General features: G+C 34.6%; 2 non-coding genes across 2 annotated transcripts; one reads left to right on the top strand and one right to left on the bottom strand.

Moving 5' to 3' along the window:
- Positions 1 to 8,284: 8,284 nt before the first annotated feature.
- On the top strand, positions 8,285 to 8,390 carry LOC128035645 (small nucleolar RNA R71). Its single transcript, XR_008192197.1, has one exon. It is a non-coding gene; the product is annotated as a small nucleolar RNA R71 (small nucleolar RNA).
- A 4,233-nt stretch (positions 8,391 to 12,623) lies between these two features.
- On the bottom strand, positions 12,624 to 12,730 carry LOC128035773 (small nucleolar RNA R71). The gene has a single exon (XR_008192322.1). It is a non-coding gene; the product is annotated as a small nucleolar RNA R71 (small nucleolar RNA).
- Between the last annotated feature and the right edge of the window lie 9,724 nt (positions 12,731 to 22,454).

The raw sequence follows: 22,454 nt of genomic DNA, 5'->3' as shown, positions 1-22,454 counted from the left end.
ACACGAATGCTAAGAAACCCTTAGTAAATAAGGATCAATAAAATGCGTATTTACTAAGTAAAGGATTCTGAAAGGACCTAATGTGGTTTCCGAACTCATGAAAGATCGAGTTGCCATGGAATGTTTTTCTGAATGTTATTAAGCATGTTGATAATAAATTGAGTTTAATTAAAGTAATTGTCCTAGTTTATTTATGTTATAATTGTTGCAAATTGTGTTTAATTTTACTAAAATCTATTTCATTCATATAGTTTGCATACTTAGGATAATTTGCATTAGGGATCATTGCATTTAGTTTAATATATTTTAAGCACCACTTCTCAACTATATTGTGTTTTTACTTACCAAATTGTTAATATAATTTTACAAATTAAATTACTTAGCACAAATACAGTCCTTGTGGAGACGACAGCTCGATACTTACTTATTACTTGATAACGACTATGTACACTTACACAAACCTAAGCGTTATAGGTTTTACCATGCCTAAACTTAATTTGAAGTTTTATGCCCAGCAATACTTATCAATATTTTGAGTATTTATTTTGCTCTTTTTGCTTTGAGAGATTTGAATAGAGATTTCTCTCTCTCTCTTTTTTTTTATTTAAACATACGGAGAACATATACATCTTTTTTGAATTTTTCCTCAAATTGTGATCACTAAGACAAGTATAGCTAGGATAGGTGCAAAAATAGGATAAAATTTAAAAAGATGGTAATGTGGCTTATGATATAGGTAAATAGAAATAAAATAGGCTTAAAGGCTCTAACTAAAGTTTCAAGGGTCGAATTCATTTGGTAGGCTTGAAAGGCTCAAATGATCCAAAGTAAAATGTGCCTAAATCATATTTAGATTCTTATGCCTCCTAGGATTTCCCCTCAAGAAAGTTCCTCAGTTAATTCTAAGGACTTAAACCTTCATACATGTCTATTTCTAAGAAAATTACATTTTCTTAGCAAAAGACTAAATAATACCTAAGAATATACAAGCATTCAATACCTTAAGATAACATAAAAAAACTCAGATAAAATAAAAAATAATACTTGTATTTGAGCTAACTTATGAACAATTTTTTTTGAACATCATTTCATTTCAACACACTTATGTGAAAACATTGAATTATACTTAAGAACAAAATTTAAAATTCATGCAAATATTACCTTATCCCCTTTAAAAAGAAGCAATGTCCTTATTGCAGAATCAAAGTAATAAATTAAAACTGAACACTAGGTAGGATTGCAAGGAAAGAGAGGTGAGTCACGCAGACTGCTTAAGTACCAAGTCTTTTTTAACAATCCAATCCTAAACATGTTCATTCCCATTACCACACTACTTTGTTGTTTATAATGAAGAGCATTGAGCTTAATTTACTCATGTTTGCAATTTTATTGTGCGAAAAAAAAACTAACTAATGAAAGAAATATAAATGCCTAAAATAAATACTTAAGAAAAAAAATTTTCCCCCCTTTTTAACTCGTGTCATCCTCGAAGTCTTTTTCCTTTTCCCTTATTTGTTACACTTGATCCCACAATCTCTTGATGCCATGTCTCGAAGATATGATCTGGAAACTCATGAACAAAACAGTTAGAGATATTCTTAAAAGTATTTGGTATGGTACCATATCTAACTTTTGCATTTCTCCAGTAAGCTTGTTGTTAATTATGCATGAATTTCCACATATCCATCATAGTTAAAAATTCTGAATTCTTCATAGTGTTTGAAGAAGTAGGAATGATCATCTCAGGATTAAAACTTGGCTCTATTGGTTTAGAAACATTTGGTTCCTCCCTAGGTTCAAGGCTATTTGATTCTTCTTTAGTTTCTGCCTCTTTTGTTTCATTTACTAAGTCAATTTCTAGTTCGAATTTGGTTGATGACTCATTAGATTCTGATTCGTTCGGTTCATTTGACTCAACTTGGTTTAATAAGTCAACACTCTCCACTAACCTTTCGAGGTCATGCCTTGTTATGCAACCTTGAACATAACGGTTCTTCAAGTTCACTTTTGATCTTACTTGGACCCTCAAGCAAAGTGAAGTAATTAATAATGGAAAGTAGGCACTTCCTGCCTTTTTCCTAGAGTAATCTTGAATTTCCTTGAGAATAATTCTCCCAATATTGATAGACCTTTCTGTCATAATCACATATAATAAAAGCATTCGTTCCATCGAGATGGTGGAACTATGTGAGATAGGCATGAAACTATATCAAACAAAGTAGAAGCATACTTTAGCCACTGGATTTAAATATTCCTTTAAAAAATAATGACTACCATACTTTCTTATAATCTATTGGGATCTCAAATTTGTAACAACATTAAGTACTTGTTGAAGAAAATCCCAATTCATATTTTTCATCATGCTAGAGTACTCATCTTCTTCAACATTAGGTAAGTTAAACAAATCATTAATGGATTTAGAAGTAAGGGGACCTCCTTTTTATGAACAAGAATTTCATTAGCTTCTGGCGTAGTCAAATTGACATAGAACTCTCGAATTAAATTTTTTTCAAGCATTGATCGTGCATCACAAAATTGATTCCAATTCAAAGCATCAACTATTTTTCGAGTTGACAGTGGTATAACCATCTTGTCATTGCTCTCCAAATTGAAACCTTTTTCCAGCAGCATGGGTTGATTTTTGAAGATAAAATCAAATATTTCCTTTGCTTCCTCATCTTGAATCACAATTGGGTTTTTGATAGTAGTTTTGGAATATCTAGTTCTTTTGTGAGACATGATAACTTTTTTTGAAAAATAAGAAAAATTCTGGCAAAGGAAGAAGAAGGAATCAACAAGGTGTGAAGGTGGAAGATTGTGACGGTGGTGGATTTATGACAGTAACAAAATTGTGGCAGTGATGGGATTATGGCGGCGAGTTGCTCGGTGATAGGCTTGAGGCGGTAGAAGTAGGGTTATGCAACAAGAAGGGAAAATTGGGGAGATCTTTCAGGATTTGAGTCCGATAGCAAAGAGAGAAAAAGTAGGTGGCTAGGGTTTAAGCTAATTGCTTTGAATGGTGTGAAAAATATGATGGTAGAGAGGGGTTTATATAGTAGTAAATCAGGGTAAAATTTAGCTACAAAGGATACTTGGGTGGCAGGGCATGGAAGGAATAAAGTGGCGGCAAAAATTAAGGTTTTTAGGGGATGTATGTATGACACATGTTTGGGTAATTTCCTCCTCTTCACTATTCTGGGCCTCGACCCTAAACTGCAATTATTTGAAAATTTGAATTGAATTAGAGAAATAGACTGATTAGTACTTGGGCTAAATTGACCCACTTTTTAAACATAAATAAATAAAATTGAAACTGAAAATAAAAATTAAAATTAAAAAAATTCTTTTTAGGCTACTTGGAAATTTTTTTTTTCACAAAAATTACAGTAAATTAATTCCCAAGAAAGGTTGGAGGGGTCACAAATGGTCTCGCTTAAGTTCCAACCTCCTTAGATAGATTTAATTAAATGTACTAATTCAAGAAAAAATATTTCCAAATATGCCATTTATTAAAATTAAAAACATGAAAAATCAAGGGTTTATTAAATTAAACGATATTTCCTCTCGCTCAACTTCCCCGTCCCAATAGTGTTTGAGACGTTGACCATTAACTTTAAATATACTTCCCTTGTCATCGTGTAATTCGACTGCTTTATATGGATAGACTTTGTAAATGGTGAAAGGTCTAGTCCATTAGGATTTGAGCTTTCCAGGAAATAACCTTAGCCTCGAATTAAAAAACAACACTTTCTATCATTCTCTAAATTCACGAGGTTGTATATGGTTTTCATGCCATCTCTTAATATTTTCTTTACACATCTTGGCATTCTTGTATGAAAATAACCTCAACTCCTCCAACTCGTCAAGCTGTAACATTCTTCCCTCATTGACTTGCTTAAGATCTAAATTTAGTTATTTCAAAGCCCAGTAAGCTTTATTTTCCAATTCAAGCTGCAAATGACATGTCCTTCCGAAGACTAACTGATAAGGAGTTATTCCTAGAGGCGTCTTAAAAGCAGTTCAATAGGCCCATAGAGCATCATCGAGCCTCCGAGACCAATCTTTTCTATTAGGTCAAACCACCTTCTCAAGGATACCTTTGATCTCATGATTTACCCGTTCAGCTTGCCCATTTGACTATAGATGATAGACAATGGCGATTTTTTCTTTCACATCATACTTGTCAAGCAACCACTTAAGCCATTTATTTATAAAGTGAGATCCTTCATTATTAATTATAGCTCTAGGAGTCCTAAACCATGTAAATACATGCTTATGTAGGAATTGCATGAAAACCTTAGCATCATTCGATGGGCATGCCTCAGTTTCAACCCACTTGGATATGTAATCCACAACTACTAAGATATACCTATTACCATAAGAAGAAGGAAACGGGCCTAGAAAATCAATGCCCCATATGTTAAATAATTCTACCTTTAAAATGTTTGTCAAGGGCATTTCATTCCTCCTTGATATGTTTTCGGTCATTTGGCATCTATCACAATTTTTCACATATGCATACGCATCCTTGAACACTATAGGCCAAAAGAATCCTGCTTGTAAAAGCTTCCTTGCAGTGCTGGAACTAGCAAAGTGTCCCCCATTTAGAGATGAATGGTAGTGATACAAGATCTCATCAATTTCACTTCCAGCTACACACTTCCTGATTATGTTATTTGCACATTGTTTAAACAAAAATGCATCCTCCTAGAAATAATACTGACTATCATGAAGGAATTTTTTCCTTTGTTGGTATGTCATTTCTCGAGAATTAGTCCACATGCTAAATGATTCGCATAATCAACAAACCAGGGTATTTCATGAATTTGGCTTACCTTGAAGATACATTCATCTAGAAAATTTTCATTAATTGGAACAAGTGAATGAGTAACCTCATTTTTTTCTAACGTTGTTAGATGATCAGCTACTTGGTTTTCAACACCTTTTCTATCTTGGATCTTAAGGTCAAATTCTTGGAGTAAAATTATCCATCGAATCAGCCTCAGTTTAGCATATTTTTTTGTGAGTAAGTATTTAATGGCCGCATGATCGGTAAATATTGTGACTTTCGTACCTATGAGATAAGAACAAAACTTATCAAAAGCAAAAACTATAGCAAAGAGTTATTTTTCAGTTACTGTGTAATTAAGTTGGGCTCCTGTTAAAGTTCGGCTTGCACAATAGATTGGATGAAACACTTTGTTTCTTCTTTGACCCATCACAACTGCAACAAAAAAATCAATTGCGTCACACATCAATTCGAACAGTGAGTTCCAATCAGGTGTAACGATTATAGGGGCTTAGATTAACCAATTTTTCAACTCTTGAAAAGCTTCCAAACATGTTTTGTTAAAATAAAAAATGGTGACTTTCTCTAAAAGCATACACAAAGGCTTGGAAAGTTTTTAAAAATCTGTAATAAACCTTCGGTAAAAACTAGCATGGCTTGAAAAACTTCGAACTCCTTTAACACTGACTGGTGGTGGTAACTTTTCAATTACATCCACCTTTGCTTTGTCAACTTCAATCTCGTTTCTAGAAATTTTGTGTCTTAAGACAATTCCCTCTTTAACCATAAAGTGGCATTTCTCCCAATTAAGGACAAGATTTGTCTCATTGCATCTTTTTAATACTTTAGCCAAATTACTCAAAAAAACATCGTAAGTGTTACCAAAAATAGAAAAATAATCAATGAAAACCTTAAAAAAATTTCTACCATATCAGTAAATATTGCCATCATGCATTGCTGAAATGTGGCAGGTGCATTACATAAACCGGAAGCCATTCACCTAAAAGAAAATGTACCATATGGGCAAGTAAAAGTCATTTTGTGTTGGTTGTCTGTGGCTAAAACTATTTGGTTATATCCCAAATATCCATCTAAGAAACAATATAATTTGTTATCTGCCAGTCGATCCAACATCTGATCCATAAAAGGTAGTGGAAATGATTATTTCGAGTGACTTTGTTCAATTTTCTGTAATCAATACAAATTCTCCAACCCGTGACTATTCTTGTCGGTATTAACTCATTACGTTCATTCTCGACAATCGTGATTCCACCTTTTTTTGGTACAAACTGTACCGGACTTACCCATGAACTATCTAAGATGGGGGTAGATAATTCCCGCATCTAACCATTCGATAACTTCCTTTTGAACTACCTTTTTCATGATAGGATTGAGTCTCCTTTGCCCATTGATTCTACCTTTTTCACCATTCTCTATGATAATCTTATGTATACAAAAGATGAGCTTATTCCTCGAATATCAACTATGGTCCAATTAATCTCCTTTTTAAATTTATTTAAAACTTCGATCAACTGATCTTCTTGGTGTTCTGTTAGTTTTGCTGAAACAAACACAGGCAAAGTAGAACAGTCACACAAATAAAAATATTTCAAATGAGAAGGAAGTACCTTAAGTTCGAGTTTGGGTGGTTCCTCAACTGACAACTTCGGTTGTGTGTATTCCAGAGCTTCCAACTCTAATGGTTCAAACCGTGCTAGTTGAACATAGTCCCTTGGATTAGCTTCCATCAAAGCCATATTTTCATTACCTTGTTTATCTTCCAATGACTCAGACCCTAAAAGGTTCTCCAATGGGTCCTTCACAAAATCATTCACCTATTCCATAGAAACTAAGGTTTCTAACTCCTCCATCACTGAACATTCCTCCGTTGGGTTGAGAAACTTCATTGCTTTAAGAACATTAAATGTTACCTGATCTTCTTGAACTCTCATGTCGAGTTCGTCTTTTTGCACGTCTATTAACGTTCTTCCCGTGGCTAGGAAAGGTCTCTCTAGGATGATCGACACTTCCTTATCTACTTCAAAAATCTAAGACAATGAAATCAACAGGAAGAATAAACTTATCTACTCTTACCAAAACATCCTCGATCTTTCTTTTTGGGTATGCTAAAGATTGATCCGCCAGTTGAAGTGTCACAGTCGTGGGTCTTACCTCACCTATTCCCAATAGCTTGAAAATAGATTTGGGCATCAAGTTGATACTTGCTCCTAAGTTGCATAAAGTTTTACCATAATAAAATTTTCCAATATGATAAGGTATAGTAAAGCTTTCAAGATCTTTCAGTTTAGGAGGTAGCTTGTTCTATAAGAACGCACTGTATTCCTTCGTCAGTGCTACAGTGTCATACTCACTAAGTCACTTCTTATTAGACAGAATGTCCTTCATGAACTTGACATAGTTGGGCATTTGTTCTAAAGCCTCCACCAACGGGATGTTGATGTGAAGTTGCTTTAGAACATCCAAAAACTTCTTGAATTGCACCTCTTATTTCTGCTTATTTGGTTGGAATTTTTGAGGATATGGAGGTGTTGGAACTTTAGGTTGGAATGGACAACTTTTCTGAGGAGATAAATATGTATCTAAAGAAGATATTAGCTTATCAGAATTCACTAGGTTAAATTTTATCTCATCAAACTTTATAGGTTCTGGCTCTTTTGGTGTAGGAACTTCAACCGTTGGTTGGCTTTTGTCTTTCTTAATAGGTTCATTTTCAACCACAACTTCCTTGGGTTTTAAAGTCTTACCACTTCATAAAGCAACGGTCTATTATGAAGCTTCGTAGCTAACTGAACCATTTGGTTCTCCAAATTTTTCAATGTTGCATCTTGACTTTGGATTAATGTGTCATTTTTTGCCATGTACGCCTTAAAATTTTTTTCCAAACTATTAGATGATTTAGCTTGAGGTGGTTTAGAAACTTGTTGGTTGAACCCTTGGGGTTAATTTCGTCTATGCTGCATGTAGTTGTTATTCGGTCCATTTCTTTGGTTACTCCAAGAAAAGTTTGGGTGGTTTCACCATGAAGGATTGTTGAAATTGGACTGTGGTCCTTATCCACTTCTATTCTAATGTTCATTTCCTATATAATAAATCAACTCAGGATTTGATGGACAATTCTTGAAAGAATGGCCATCCCCACAATATACACAGGAAACAACCTCGAATTGACTTGGTGGTTAGGCTGCAACAGGGTTAAAACCGTTAGTAGTAAACTATTTCAACACTGAAGAAATAAAAGATACTTCAGCTGAGAGTGAAGTAAGGGCATTTACTTCATGTACTCCAGCTACTCGTCTTCTTAAAACTGTTCGATTTTTCGACCACTAGTAATTATTACTGGCTATCCTCTCGATGATCTCGTAAGCCACATTATAAGACTTCGACAAAAGAGCACCATTCGTAGAAGCATTTACCATCAACCTTGTGTGTGCATTGAGACCATTATAAAATGTCTCCAACTGGATGCAATGTGGAATCTCATGGTGAAGGCATCTATGAAGTAACTCATTGAATCTTTCCCATGCCTCATATAGGGACTCGTCATCCAATTGTTGAAAAGTGCAGATCTCATTCTACAACTTAGCATTTTTGCTAGGTGGACGATTTCTTGGGCAAAGTTGGTATACTATTTTTTTATTTCTTTACAAGTGTAGGGACCTCCAGTAAATATCTCAAAAGTGAATTTGTGATCAATCCAAATGGCTTTGCAGAATTGGGCTTGTTCTCTCTTATTTGGACAGTTTGGTGACTCAATTGTTTACCAGACTTGTCCATCAATTGATCCTTCTTCAATTGGATCAAATCAACTTCTTCTTAACCCATTTCATATGTGTTTGCTGTCTATATGGAGTGAAATTGGGCATGCCCATGCAGTTTTATTTGATAAATAAATCTTGCATAATTTTCTTGATCCAACTACATTGAAAAAAATGTCAAGATCAATATGTAGCATAAAATTATTAAGTTATGTACAAATTTAATGTAAAAGAAACATATAATCACATTCTTCATTAAATCATGCTCATTGAAATATAAATAAAATTAAATCGAATTAGTAATCAAATACTAGGGATTAATATTATTTTAAGTAAAAAGTTGTCATAAACTATTAAAAAACCCTATATAAACTAGAGTTTGCAGGTAACAAATTTAAAAATAAATAAACAAGAATAAAAACATTCGTTTATCCAATTAAAATAACCAATAGTTTGTAAAATGAACTTAAGGAAATAAATTAAAGATTTATAGCTTTTGTGAATGTGTAAATTCCTTTTAGACCAAACATGTTTTGTTAGAATATCTAAAGGTGCTCAACAGTCCTAAAACGTCTTCATTGTTTCCAACTTTTAAAAATTAAGAAATTCCTTCATTAAGAAAATCACATTTCTATAAAAATAAAATAACTTATTTATGTAATTATAAATTTCATTTAGTTGAAAATAATTATTGAAAAATAAAGTTATTATTTTTATGTTTTGAAGTCCGATTTTTAAATAAATACGATTACAAAATATATATTTTAAAATTTTATTACAGTATTAGAAAATATATTATATTAGAATATTAAAAAACTAAACAATACACATGAGATATCTGTGCATCACACGAGAAAGAAAACTAGTATATTTAATATAACAAGACACATACACTACATTTGCAACAAGTGACAGACTCTCTCATTTATTTATTTAGTCTATATTTGAATAAATATAATTAAAGGAAAATAAAAGAAAGTAGGGAAGGTTAAAGAAACGAAAGAATATATTAATTTATTGTTTGTATAACTAAAATTTCCAAAGAAATGTAAAATACTTGAAGGACAAAATAATATTTTAAATATTGTAAACTTATTTACATTTCATTTCCTCCTATTTTCTTCTAATTTGGGGTATTAGAAATGGAGTAAAGAAAATTAGAGATTCTTAACTCTTTTCTTTTTCTTTTATAAAATAACTTATCTAAACAATGGAAAGGAATTCATTTTCCTTGTTTTACTTGGCTTTCTCTCGTTTCTTTCCAATCCAAACGTCTTTGTTAATTTTAATCATCCATTAAATTTTTTAAATAAAATCATATTATAAATATAAAATCAATATTAATACATACAATAATAAACTAAATTAAAAAAATTATTACAACATATTGTATACAATTATTTTGAATATATTCATATCATATATATTATATACCACAAGGTCTTAGGCTCCCAATTAATGTGGACAATTTAATTTTTTGACACATGACATACCCATTTTGTTGACATGTGGCAATTGTTTATACAACCAATGTAACACCCAGTATTGACAGGAACTGGATTGGGGTGAGTAGTCGAAGGATTTGAGTGGCATGGTCCTACCTGCCCAATGGACGCTTTCAATGTATGCTTAGGCTGCATAGTTAGTGTTAGAGTATAAAGTAAGAATTATAATCTGAATGCGTGCGTAGGTATAGAAGAATAAATTAGTGATAGTGATAAAGGTTCTTGTGTTAAAAATTTATTGCTTGGATTAAGGTACGCCAAGTTTGATTGGTTATTGTACGAGTTACATTCTAACGAGATAATCAGGAATGAGCTAGAAGGGTAAGTAATAGATAAATACAGATTTTGGATATTGGTATATGTTTCTTTACAATTATAAACCATAAAGAGAATGGAAGTGTTGAGGGTTGGTGACACATGTCAAGCTCCACTAAGAGAAAATGGGTTTCACTATATATAGATATATTTATAGGAAGTTGGGAATAATAAGGAAGAGGGTTATCTTCTTCCTTTATTTGAAAACACCATCACTAACTGGCTTTGGAATGGAGCAATGATCTTTCTTGCACTTAAGTAATTCTAGCTTCATTTTAGGTTATTTCATAATCATTTTAGGTTTATATGGTTGAATAGCAGGCTTAAGGAAGAAGGTTAGCAAGAAATGAAGGTTTGCTAAGGCATTTCGAGAGGTTGCCATGGCAATGCAAAGGAGGAAAATGAGAAACACAATCAGTACTTGAAGTATTCAATAGGTGGTCCCCCCTCACATGCATGAAATGTGATGAAAAGTCATCTCAAAATTAGGGAAAAAGCAATCATTGGTTGGCGACTTTAACCCTAAGGGTGTGATATCAAGTATAAAAGACAAAAAAAAAAGGAGAGGAAGGGGGAGAAGACGAAAGAAAAAAAAGGAATACTGTAGTTTACAATTCTCTGAGCTTCGATAGGGGCCTCACTGCTGCAAAAAGAACACAAGGAGCTACTGAAAGCTTTGGTGAAGACAAATAGCAAAGAATCGAGCCTAAACTTTGTCTTTTATACCCAAGTTTCTTCCTTTACATTTTTATTATAATTTTTTTTTGTTTTAAACTGATTATTGAGGATGTTGATGATTTGGAAAAACTTGACTTTGTGTAGCCCAGCCATGAGCTAACTTAATATGGCTTGGGATTGCTTGGAGTAATGTTTAAAGTTTAATCGATGCTTGGAATTATTGTGGTTAATGTTACTATTTTATTCAATGGCTATGCTTTTTTAAATGCTTGTTTGAGTGTTGACAAATGCTCAATAAGACTTAAGGTGGCTTAATACCGGTAGGGTTATGGTACTTAGATCGAAGTTGAGTAATGTATGTGATCGTTGAATTAAACGCTCATGAAAAATCTAGACATAGTCTTTTCGTATATGATTTAAAGGGTTGCACCGATAATTTGGTCATAAATCCTTAGTCTATAGACATATAGAACACATAGGATGATTGATATTAGGCTTTGCTTTTGACAGAGGTAAGCCATTGACTAACCCAATCGAGCAGTAATAGTTACCATAATATTTCCACGGCATTGTCATATAGTTGTGACAAATCTCTGAGTAATCCTAACCTCCTTAATCAATATTCCTACCTTACCAAGGTTCATAGTTCATGTGTTTTGAGTTGTTGCATTGGTTAGATATGCTAGTATTTTTATTTACTTTCATTTCCATTATGTTAATCCCAAACTTAATTGTAGTACAAACCAATTAGCTCAATAATCTTTTATGTTCAATCGCAATAATTTAAACAAAGATATACCTACCCAATCCTCGTGGGAACGATACTCACTTATCATTTTATTACTTGATTCGACATGTATACTTGCACATTCGCACATCATATTCACACGTGACAAGTTTTTGGCGCCGTTGCCAAGGATTGGCAATTGGTAACTTTCATTTTTATTATTTCAATTTCATTTTTAGTTTTAATTTTTAATTTTTTTATGACCCTAACATGTTTGTATTAGCTTTATGCATAGAGGCATTCCTATTGAATAATTCTATCCTTTGTATTCAAAAATTGAAAGAACTTTGCTTAGAAGAAGACGAGAACAACAAGCAATGAATCAAGGGGGTAACAATCAAGATGGTCTAAATCAAGGAGGTCAAAATGGTAATCTACCTATAGCTTAGATGTTTGATGACAAGGATAGACCTATTCGAGAGCATGTAGTTCCCATTCTAGATGACCTGAACCCTGGTATAGTCAAGCCATAGATCCAAGCTCCCCATTTATATCTAAAACCTGTCATGTTTCAAATGCTTCAATCAATTCGTCAGTTTGGTGGTCTGCAAACTGAAGATCCTAGGCTGCACTTGAGACTTTTGTTAGAGGTATGTGATTCTTTCAGACAACAAGGTGTTCCTGAAGATGCCTTAAAACTCAAGTTGTTTCCTTACTCTCTAAGAGACTGTGCTAGAACATGGCTCAATGCTCTGCCATCTGGAACAGTTGAATCATGAAATGGTTTGTGTCAGAGATTTTTGCTGCGATACAGCCCACCAAACATGAATGCTAAATTGAGAAATGACACAACATCCTTTAGGCAACTAGAGGATGAGACACTGTATGAAGTATGAGAAAGGTTAAAGGACTTGCTTAGGAAATGTCCTATGCATGGATTTCAGCGCTGGTCCCAAATAGAGATGTTCTATAATGGATTAAAGGTGCAGACACGTATGGTGGTTGATGCTTCATCAAATGGCACACTATTGGACAAGTCTTACATTAAAGAATATGAAATCTTGGAGAGAATTGCGAACAACGATTATTAATACCCCACAATGAGAGTTGGGACTAGAAGGAGAGTGGCTGGATCTTTTGAACTCGATGTTATTACCTAACTCACTACTCAGGTGTCCTCCTTAGCCAATATGATAAAAACTATGCAGAAACCTAGTGAGTTGAAAGAGTTGAAGGCAACTGGTTTATCTTGTGTTTACTTTGGTGAGGATCATGTATTTGAAGAATGTCCCTCGAACCTAACATCTGTTTATCATATGGGTAGTTACAACAGGAACAACAACCCTTACTCTAACAGGTATAACCCTGGTTGGAAGTAACACTCAAATTTTGGGTGGAGTAATCAAGAAGCTAGAAATTCCAACACAACTGTCATACCCAATGCTATGAATGCCCCATATGGTTTTAATCAATCTCTACAGCCTCAAGAACGGGTTCAACAAGGACATACATCATCATCATTATTATCATCTATTGAGTCTCTCTTGAAGGAGCATATGGCAAAAAATGATGTTATGATTCAAAGCTAAGCATCATCTCTATGAGCTTTGGAAAATCAAGTTGGACAAATAGCGAATGCAATGAACTCGAGAACACAAGGGACCTTGCCTAGTGATACAGAGAATGCAAGACCACATGGGAAAGAACGTTGTAAATATATCACCTTGAGAAGTGGTACACAGTTAGGCAAAGCTGACAAGAATGTTGTGGTTGAAGCTGCAAACTCAGTACCTGACAATAGCAAAATTCTTCAAAACCCACAAATGAGAAAGTTGGGCCCAACAATGCTGAAGCAAACTTAGACAGCTCTGATACACATAATTCCTGATCAAAATACGCTCTACCACCTGATGTTCGCCTACCTCCACCATTGCCTTAATGTTTCCAAAATAAAAAATAAGACCAACAATTTAGAAGATTTTGGATGTCTTGAAGCAACTCCATATCAATATACCTTTGGTGGAAGTATTGGGGTAGATGCCCAAATAAATTAAGTTTATGAAAGATATGCTTTCGAAGAAGAGATGACTGGGAAAATTTGAAATAGTAGCACTGACTGAAGGGTGCACTGCCATGCTCACAAATAAACTGCCTCCAAAGTTAAAGGATCTAGGGAGCTTCACAATACCTTGCTCAATTAGTAGCCAATTTGTTGGGAAGGCTTTATGTGATTTAGGAGCGAGCATAAACCTTATGCCTTTGTTTGTGTGCAAAAAGCTGGGAATTGGTGAAGGATGACCTACCATTGTGACCTCACAATTTCCAGATTGGTCATATGCTCATCCAGAAGGTAAAATAGAGGATGCATTGATGAAGGTAGACAAGTTCATTTTCCCTATTGATTTCATTGTATTACACTGTGAGGCTGATAAAGGGGTGCCTATTATTTTGGGTAGACCTTTCCTTGTAATAGGTAGAAATGTTATCGATGTTCAGAAGGGAGAATTAACCCTGAGAGTGAACGATCAGTAGATCACATTTAATGTCTTTAAAGTGCTGAAATATGCTGATGATGTTGAAGAATGTCAAGTTCTCAATTTGCTAGACTTTGTGGTGGAAGAAAAATTTGAGAAAGAATACCATAATAAGGAGAATGGTGAGTGATTTACTTGAAAGTGATGATGAAGAGCCATTAGGATACTGCACTGAGTTGATGGAATCAAAATGGTTGTAGACAAACTTGGAAAGAGGTTCGACACCCTAGACTTATCTGCTCGAACTTTCAACCCTCCAAAATTATCCACAGAAGAGCCACCTACCTTAGAGTTAAAACCCCTCCCTATAAAGTTGAAGTATGCTTATCTAGGTAAAGATAACACACTCTCTGTAGTTGTGTCTACTGATTTAACGCATAAGCAAGAAGTCGAATTGTTAGCTGTGTTCAAGAAATTCAAAAGGGCTCTAGGATGGTCAATCGCAGATATAAAGGGAATTAGACCCACAATTTGCATGCACAAAATCTTGTTGGAAGATTGCCACAACAATTATATTGAGCAGCAGAGAAGGTTAAACCCCATCATGAAAGAAGTGGTGAAGAAGGAAATAATTAAATGGCTGGATGCAGGTATCATCTACCCAATCTTTGATAGCTCTTGGGTGAGTTTAGTTCAATGTGTCCCAAAGAAAGAGGGTGTCACTGTGGTTAGTAACGACAACAATGAGCTTATACCTACAAGAACTGTAACGGGGTGGCGTGTCTGCATGGACTATTGCAAGCTCAACAAGGCTACAAGGAAAGATTATTTCCCATTGCCCTTTATCAACCAAATGTTAGATCAATTGGCTGGAAAGGACTTTTATTGCTTCTTAGATGGATACTCTGGTTATAATCGATTGCAATTGCCTCAGAAGATCAAGAAAAAACTACATTCACCTGTCCATATTGTACATTTGCCTTCAAGTGTATACCTTTTGGCTTGTGTAATGCCCCAACAACATTCCAAAGGTGCATGATGTCAATATTCTCGGGTATGGTGGAAAATTTCCTTGAAGTGTTTATGGATGACTTCTTAGTATTTAGGAATGACTTCTAAGGATATTTGCACAACTTAGAATTAGTGCTTAAACGGTGTGAGGAGACTAACCTTGTCTTAAATTGGAAGAAGTGTCACTTTATGGTAAGAGAAGGCATTACCTTAGGGCAAGAGATCTCCCAAAAAGGAATCAAAGTTGATAAGGTAAAGATCAAAGTGATTGAGAAGCTGCCATCACTAACAAGTGGGATTAGGAGTTTTTTTAGACATACAAGATTCTATAGACGATTCATCAAGGACTTTTCTAAGATCTCAAAGCCTTTATGTGCCTTGTTGGAGCAAAATAAACCATTTATCTTTAATGAAGTGTGCTGGTTTGATTTTAAAGAACTAAAGAAACGATTGGTGGCTGCTCCAATTATTGTAGCCTCGGATTGGTTAGTACCATTTGAACTTATGTGTGAAGTAAGTGACTTTGTTGTTGGAGTGGTGCTTGGATAAAGGACAACCAAGAAAGATGCAAAACTGATATTGATTAGGTGGATTCTTTTGCTACAAGAATTTCACTTGGCAATTAGAGACAAGAAGGGTACAGAGAATCAAGTAGCATACCATCTATCTAGGTTAGAAGTTGGGAAAGAGGATGGAAATGATAAGCCTATTAAGGATGAATTTCTTGATGAGAAATTGTTGGTTGCTATAGCATTACCATAGTATGCTGATGTAGTAAATTTCCTAGTAAGTGGTTTGCTGCCACTTGATCTCAATAGCCAAGGCAAGATGAAATTCTTTCATAATGTGCGCTATTACTACTGGGACAAACCTTTCTTGTTCAAGCATTGTGTTAATCAAATAATCAAAAGTTTTGTCTCGGATGATGAAATACATAGCATCTTGCAACACTGTCATTTGTCACCCTATGGAGGCCATTTTAGAGGGATGAAAAATGCTACCAAGATGCTCCAGTCAAGATTCTATTGGCCAAGTTTATTTAAAGATGCCTAAAAATTTTATAAAATATGTGATCAATGTTAAAGAATAGGCAACATTTCAAGAAGACAAGAAATGCCATTGCAAAGCATTCTAGAGGTTAAGTTATTTAATGTATGGGGAATTGACTTCATGGGCCCCTTTCCACCATCATTCAACAACTAATATATTCTAGTAGCAGTCGATTATGTTTCCAAGTGGATAGAAGCTGTAGCCCTCCCTACTAATGATGCCAAGTATGTGATTAAATTTTTTCACAAGAACATTTTCACTAGATTTGGTGCACCTCGAGCAATCATCAACGATGAGGGGTCACACTTCAACTGTAAAATGGTTGCTAATGCTCTGAACAGGTATGAGGTAAAACATAAAATTGCCACAGCTTATCACTTACAAACAAATGTATCGACTGAGGTTTCTAATAGGAAGATTAAACAGATCTTGGAAAAGGTAATCCAAATCGAAAGGACTAGTCTTTACTACTGGACGAAGCCTTGTGAGCTTATCGTACTACCTTTAAAATAACATTAGGAATGTCGCCTTTTAAGCTCTTGTTTGGAAAGCCGTGTCACTTACATGTTGAGCTAGAGCACAAGGCATTTTGGGCTATTAAAAAGTTGAATATGGATCGTAAAGTTGCTAGACATCACATATTGTTAGAATTGAATGAATTGGAGGAATTCATAGCTCATGCTTATAAGAATGCTAGGATCTATTCGGAGAAAACCAAGAGATGGCACGAAAATAGGATTATGCCTAGATAATTTTAATATAGGAAAAAGGTGTTGCTATTTAACTCACGATTGAAGCTGTTTCCTGACAAGCTGAAGTCAAGATGGTCAGGTTCTTTCGAGGTGATCAAGACTTATCCTCATGGAGTAGTTGACATCCACGTAAACAAAATTGGAGCAACTTTTAAGGTTAATAGCCATCAATTAAAGCCCTATTGGGGTGCTCAAGTAGATCGAGACAAGCAAGTCATTGATCTTAGAACATCTCTTTTCTTTTTTCTATCTTTTTATTCTTTTACTAGTTATTTACTTTAATTTGGTTTTTACATTTCTATTTCAATTATCTAATTTCATTTTCAAATTTGGTTATTAATTTTGTAGTATATAGATTTTGCAAAAAAATTCAGAGGAAAAACAAGGGTACAAGCAATGATAGAGGTAGTATCAGTTTGCCATGGTAATTCAAAAATGAACTGCAACTTTGAGAGGTAAGTAACTGAGCAATGCACCAAGTGCAACATGTGGGTTGAAAATGAGAGACAAGTCCAATGACAAATAATATGGATAGTTAGCTCTTTCTGGTTACTTCGGATGCCCAAAAAGAAGTTGATAAATTTTTTTAGGGCTACGTCACCTTAGGTTTTCCCTTCAAAACTTTTTTTATTTCCCCCCTCAAGTTCTCCAGATACTTACACCGCAAGTTTCTTGAGTCGTTCACTCCATTACCTCTATTAACTCTCTAAAACTATCAACGCCTCTTCCACTGACCTGTACTTACTCCTTGTTTATTCTTTCACCTCCTTTGCCTTACCTTACCTCTGTTTATTGATATTCAACTTCCTCTCATTCAATCCTTTTCATTTTATAACATCCATGGCCAGAGTAAAAAATGCTTCCAAAGGTGTTGAGTCTTTTCAAGTCGGTGCCACCCAATTAATGTTGGAAGATTGATTTTTCATAAAGTGTACCGGTGCGCAGATACGAATAAGGGAAGCTTGAATTTCCCTTCTCTCATCACAGCTCTTTGTAGAGCGAATTAAGTCCCCTTACATGCTGATGAAGACGTTACTTCTAACAAGGGTGGGATGCCTCAATTTATTGTAGCCAAAGTCTAAGGTGTAGAAACACCAAGGCCACATCAGTAAGGTAGTGCACCTACATTCTTTGCCAAGTAGTTTTCCCAAGCAGAACCTCTACTTTGTAGAGCTCTGTTGAAAAATGTGTGCTGCGCTCATTAGAGTAGCTAGAACAACGCATGTCCCTATTTGAAGTTCAGCAATATCAGTTTGCTGAATCGATGGTAAATACCCAAGAATTGTAGACATTATACTAGTCTCATATGAGGACTCGTGATATTGCGCTGAAAAGAGCTTTACAAAAGAACTTCACCAGACCAATACCTGATTTCCTTGCCTTTCCCAAATAATTACTACCACTTCCTGAAGCTGGTTGTGCTGAATAAAAGCCGATTGAAATTCCATTTGAAAAGGAAGATTCTGCAACTAAGGAAGATAAAGTTGAAAAAGGACAAGAATACGAAGAGGATCAGGAGAAAACAAAATCTTTGACCATCGAGAGTAAGGAAAAAGCAAAAAAGGAAACCACCCTTGCTGCCGAAGAAACTGAGAAAGGCAATGAAGCTGTTCAACCTGAACTAGTAGAAGACATGTCTGCTCAAGATCGAGAAATCAACCGTCTCTTTAATGAGACAACTAAGACAAACAAGGAAGATCCACCTCTTCAATCACTCAAACGAAAGTAAAGATACAAGCGCATTGGAAGGAAGTCGACTCGCAGGTAGTAAAATACAACAACCATCATCAGGGGAGTCTCTTTCATATTTTGTTACTTGAGTAATTTTTATTACATTTTGTTATTTTTATTTTCATGCATTGAGGACACTGCATCCTTTAGGCTTGGGGTTGCAGCATGTATTTTATTCAGTAAATATATTGAATTGCCATAACATTTACATTTTATGCATTTTGGGTAAATATACCGAATTGTTTGTTATAACATTATTGAGTTGGTTGCATGATAGCTAATTTAGTGATGTTTAATGATGAAAATAGTTTACAATTTTGTACGAATATAGAAAGGAAATGAATAGAATTGAACCCTAAGGTTAGGATTCTCAATATATTGATAACACTTAAATTGTATTCATTCAATCCTTATTGATCTTAAAATAATTTTTGGACTAAAACTCATAGTTCTTAAAAAGTTATTGAGCTGAAATGAACAAAAGTAGCAAACGAAAAGTTAAACTCCCAGAAGCATAAATTGCTAAGTAAGTTGTAATTTAGCCTCCAATGTCTATAGCATAAAGTAACCTAGGAGTTTGGTGTTTGCTTTATCTTTACTTGTGGGTAGAAAAGAAAAAGATTCAGATAAGACTGCTTAAAAACAAATTCTGGGACACTCCACTGTAGAAGACTGCTAAGTAGCTTAGGAGTTTGGTGTCTGCTCCATATTTACTTCTAAGTAGAAAAATAGTTGGACACATGAGTGAAAAATAATTTCAAATCATGATTGTGCTAAGTAGCTTGGGAGTTTGGTGTTTCTTCCACCTTTACTTCCAAGTAGAAAGGCATTTGTAATGAGATGAATTCTCAAAAGTGAAGAGCAATGCTATAAGTGGGAGAAATATTAGCTACTTTTAAAAATTAAAAGTAATAATAAGTGGGATAGGCTAGGAATTTTTTTTTTAGACTTTTAAGAATTGATTAAATACAATCAAATACACATAATGCACACAAGGAGATTTTTATTTTAGGGAAAAGTTCCTGCATTTCTGAATTTAATGAGCTTCGATTGGACAAACTGCACATCACCTTAAGTGAAGGGTGCTCTGAGGACCGAAAGTTAGTAATGTTTGATTAACACGACAATACAATTACAAGCAGTAAAGTATACTAGAACATACATTAGTTATTAGGTTGCATTACATTGCTTGAGGACAAGCAATAACTCAAATTTGGGGGTGTGATAACTCTTGAAAAGAGTTATAAATCATACTCTGAGACTTAGTTAATTCCCTGCACTTAAGTAATTCTAGCTTCATTTTAGGTTATTGCATAGTCATTTCTTGTAGTAATCGTGTATGCATATTAAAACTTGGGCTGATGGTTATGTTATGGTATTTTTTAACTTTTGTATCTTGTGGGAAGTTTTATGTGGTTGAATAGCAGGTTTAAGGAAGAAGGTTAGCAATAAATGAAGGTTTGCTGAGGCATTTCGAGAGAGTTTTCCATGGCAATGCAAAGGAGGAAAACAACAAACACAGTCATTACTTAAAGTATTCAGCAGGTGGTCCCCCCTCATATGTATGAAGTGTGACAAAAATCCACCTCAAAATTAGGGAAAAATAATCATTGGTTGGTGGCTTTAACCCTAGGGGTGTGATATCAAGTATAAAAGACAAAAAAAAAAGAAGAGGGGGAGAAAACGAAAGAAAAAAAAGGAATATTGCGGTCTGCAATTCTCTTAACTTCGACAAAGGCCTCACTATTACACAAAAAACACAATGAGCTGCTAAAAGCTTTGGTGAAGACAAACAGCAAAGAACTGAGCCTGAACTTTGTGTTTTATACCTAAGTTTCTTCCTCTGCATTTTTGTTATAATTTTTCTACTTTAAACTAATTATTGGGGATGTTGATAATTCGAAAAAACTTGACTTTGTGTAGCCCAACCATGAGCTAACTTAATATGGCTTGGATTGCTTGGAGTAATGTTTAAACCTTAATCAATGCTTGGAATTATTGTGGTTAATGTTACTATTTTATTCAACGACTATGTTTGTTTAAATGCTTATTTAAGTGTTGACAAATGCTCAAAAGACTTAAGGTGGCTTAATACTGATGGGTTATGGTACCTAGATTGAAGTTGAGTATGTAAGTGTTGAATTAAATGCTCAAGAAAACTCTAGACATAGAGTCTTTCCATATACGATTTAAAGGGTTGTACCGATATTGTGGTCGTAAATCCTTGGTCTATAGACATATAGAGCATATAGGATGAGTGATATTAAGCTTTGCTTTTGACAGAGGTAAGCCATTGACTAACCCAATCGAGCAGTAATAGTTACCATAATATTTCCACGGCATTGTCATATAGTTGTGACAAATCTCTGAGTAATCCTAACCTCCTTAATCAATATTCCTACCTTACCAAGGTTCATAGTTCATGTGTTTTGAGTTGTTGCATTGGTTAGATATGCTAGTATTTTTATTTACTTTCATTTCCATTATGTTAATCCCAAACTTAATTCTAGTACAAACCAATTAGCTCAATAATCTTTTATGTTCAATCGCAATAATTTAAACAAAGATATACCTACCCAATCCTCGTGGGAACGATACTCACTTATCATTTTATTACTTGATTCAACGTGTATACTTGCAAATTTGCAAATCATATTCACACGCGACAGATATTTCTTACCAAGCTAGAATTAAAGATTTAAATTCATAACAATGATTGTTTTGTACCCTAGGTAAGCATTCTGGACATGCATTTTGACTTCTATAAGAGTAAGTTTGTTTTATAAGTATATGGGACGATGAGGAAGTGAAGGGTTACATGAAAATTATCTGGGGTCATGACGATGATAAGAGTTGTACGAATGAATTCTAATGGTACCCTTATGTTTTATAAGCAGTGGCTGCTGCTAAATTTTGGATTTGATGTCGAGATTTAGAGGTCAAGCTGCTGTTCAGGGTTATTAGGTGAGTCCCTAAGCTTATTCTTACGTGTGTGTTATGCATTCTAGAAACTTTGTTGAAAGAGATAAAACCATGATATTCAGGTCAGGAAAGTAAGATGTGATGATTTTGATAAGAAATATATGAATTATAGTCTAAGTGTGTAATAGGAATTTAAAGATTGAAATGAATATGTGAATGTTTCTGCTATGAATGAATCAGTATGAGTGATGAGTTTGTGTCTGTCTCTAGAGCCATCTAAAGGAGTCCATTGGGACTTTAAACATGATTCCCTGAAAGAAAAATCCATGGCACCATATCGTGTAAGACCGTAGTTGGTGGGCTATGGTGTCATATAGAAAAACCATATAGTATAAGACCATAACTGGTGGGTTATGGCATCATATGGGAAGAACTAAAGGAAAGTTATTATCGAATGGGGTTTCTGTATGATCCCAAATGATGAGGGGCAAACTTCACGTAATGTAAGTTTAGGCGAATCCCTATCGTAAACACGTCAGAAAATAGAAGCCTTTGTGGCGTATCTGAAATGGAAGCCTTAGTGGCGTAACTGAAATGGAAGCCATTGTAGCGATCTATGGAAAGAAACGCTTTCGTGGTGCATTCTAAATGGAAGTCCTAGAGGCCATCATCTGAAGGGAACACTTTTGTGGAGGACCTAGAAAGGAAAGAATGGTAAATGTGA

Source organism: Gossypium raimondii, chromosome 12, assembly GCF_025698545.1.
Source record: "Gossypium raimondii isolate GPD5lz chromosome 12, ASM2569854v1, whole genome shotgun sequence".
NCBI classification, from domain to species: Eukaryota; Viridiplantae; Streptophyta; class Magnoliopsida; order Malvales; family Malvaceae; genus Gossypium; species Gossypium raimondii.
Note: the sequence above shows the minus strand (reverse complement) of the source record. Positions and strands in the feature narration are given on the sequence as shown.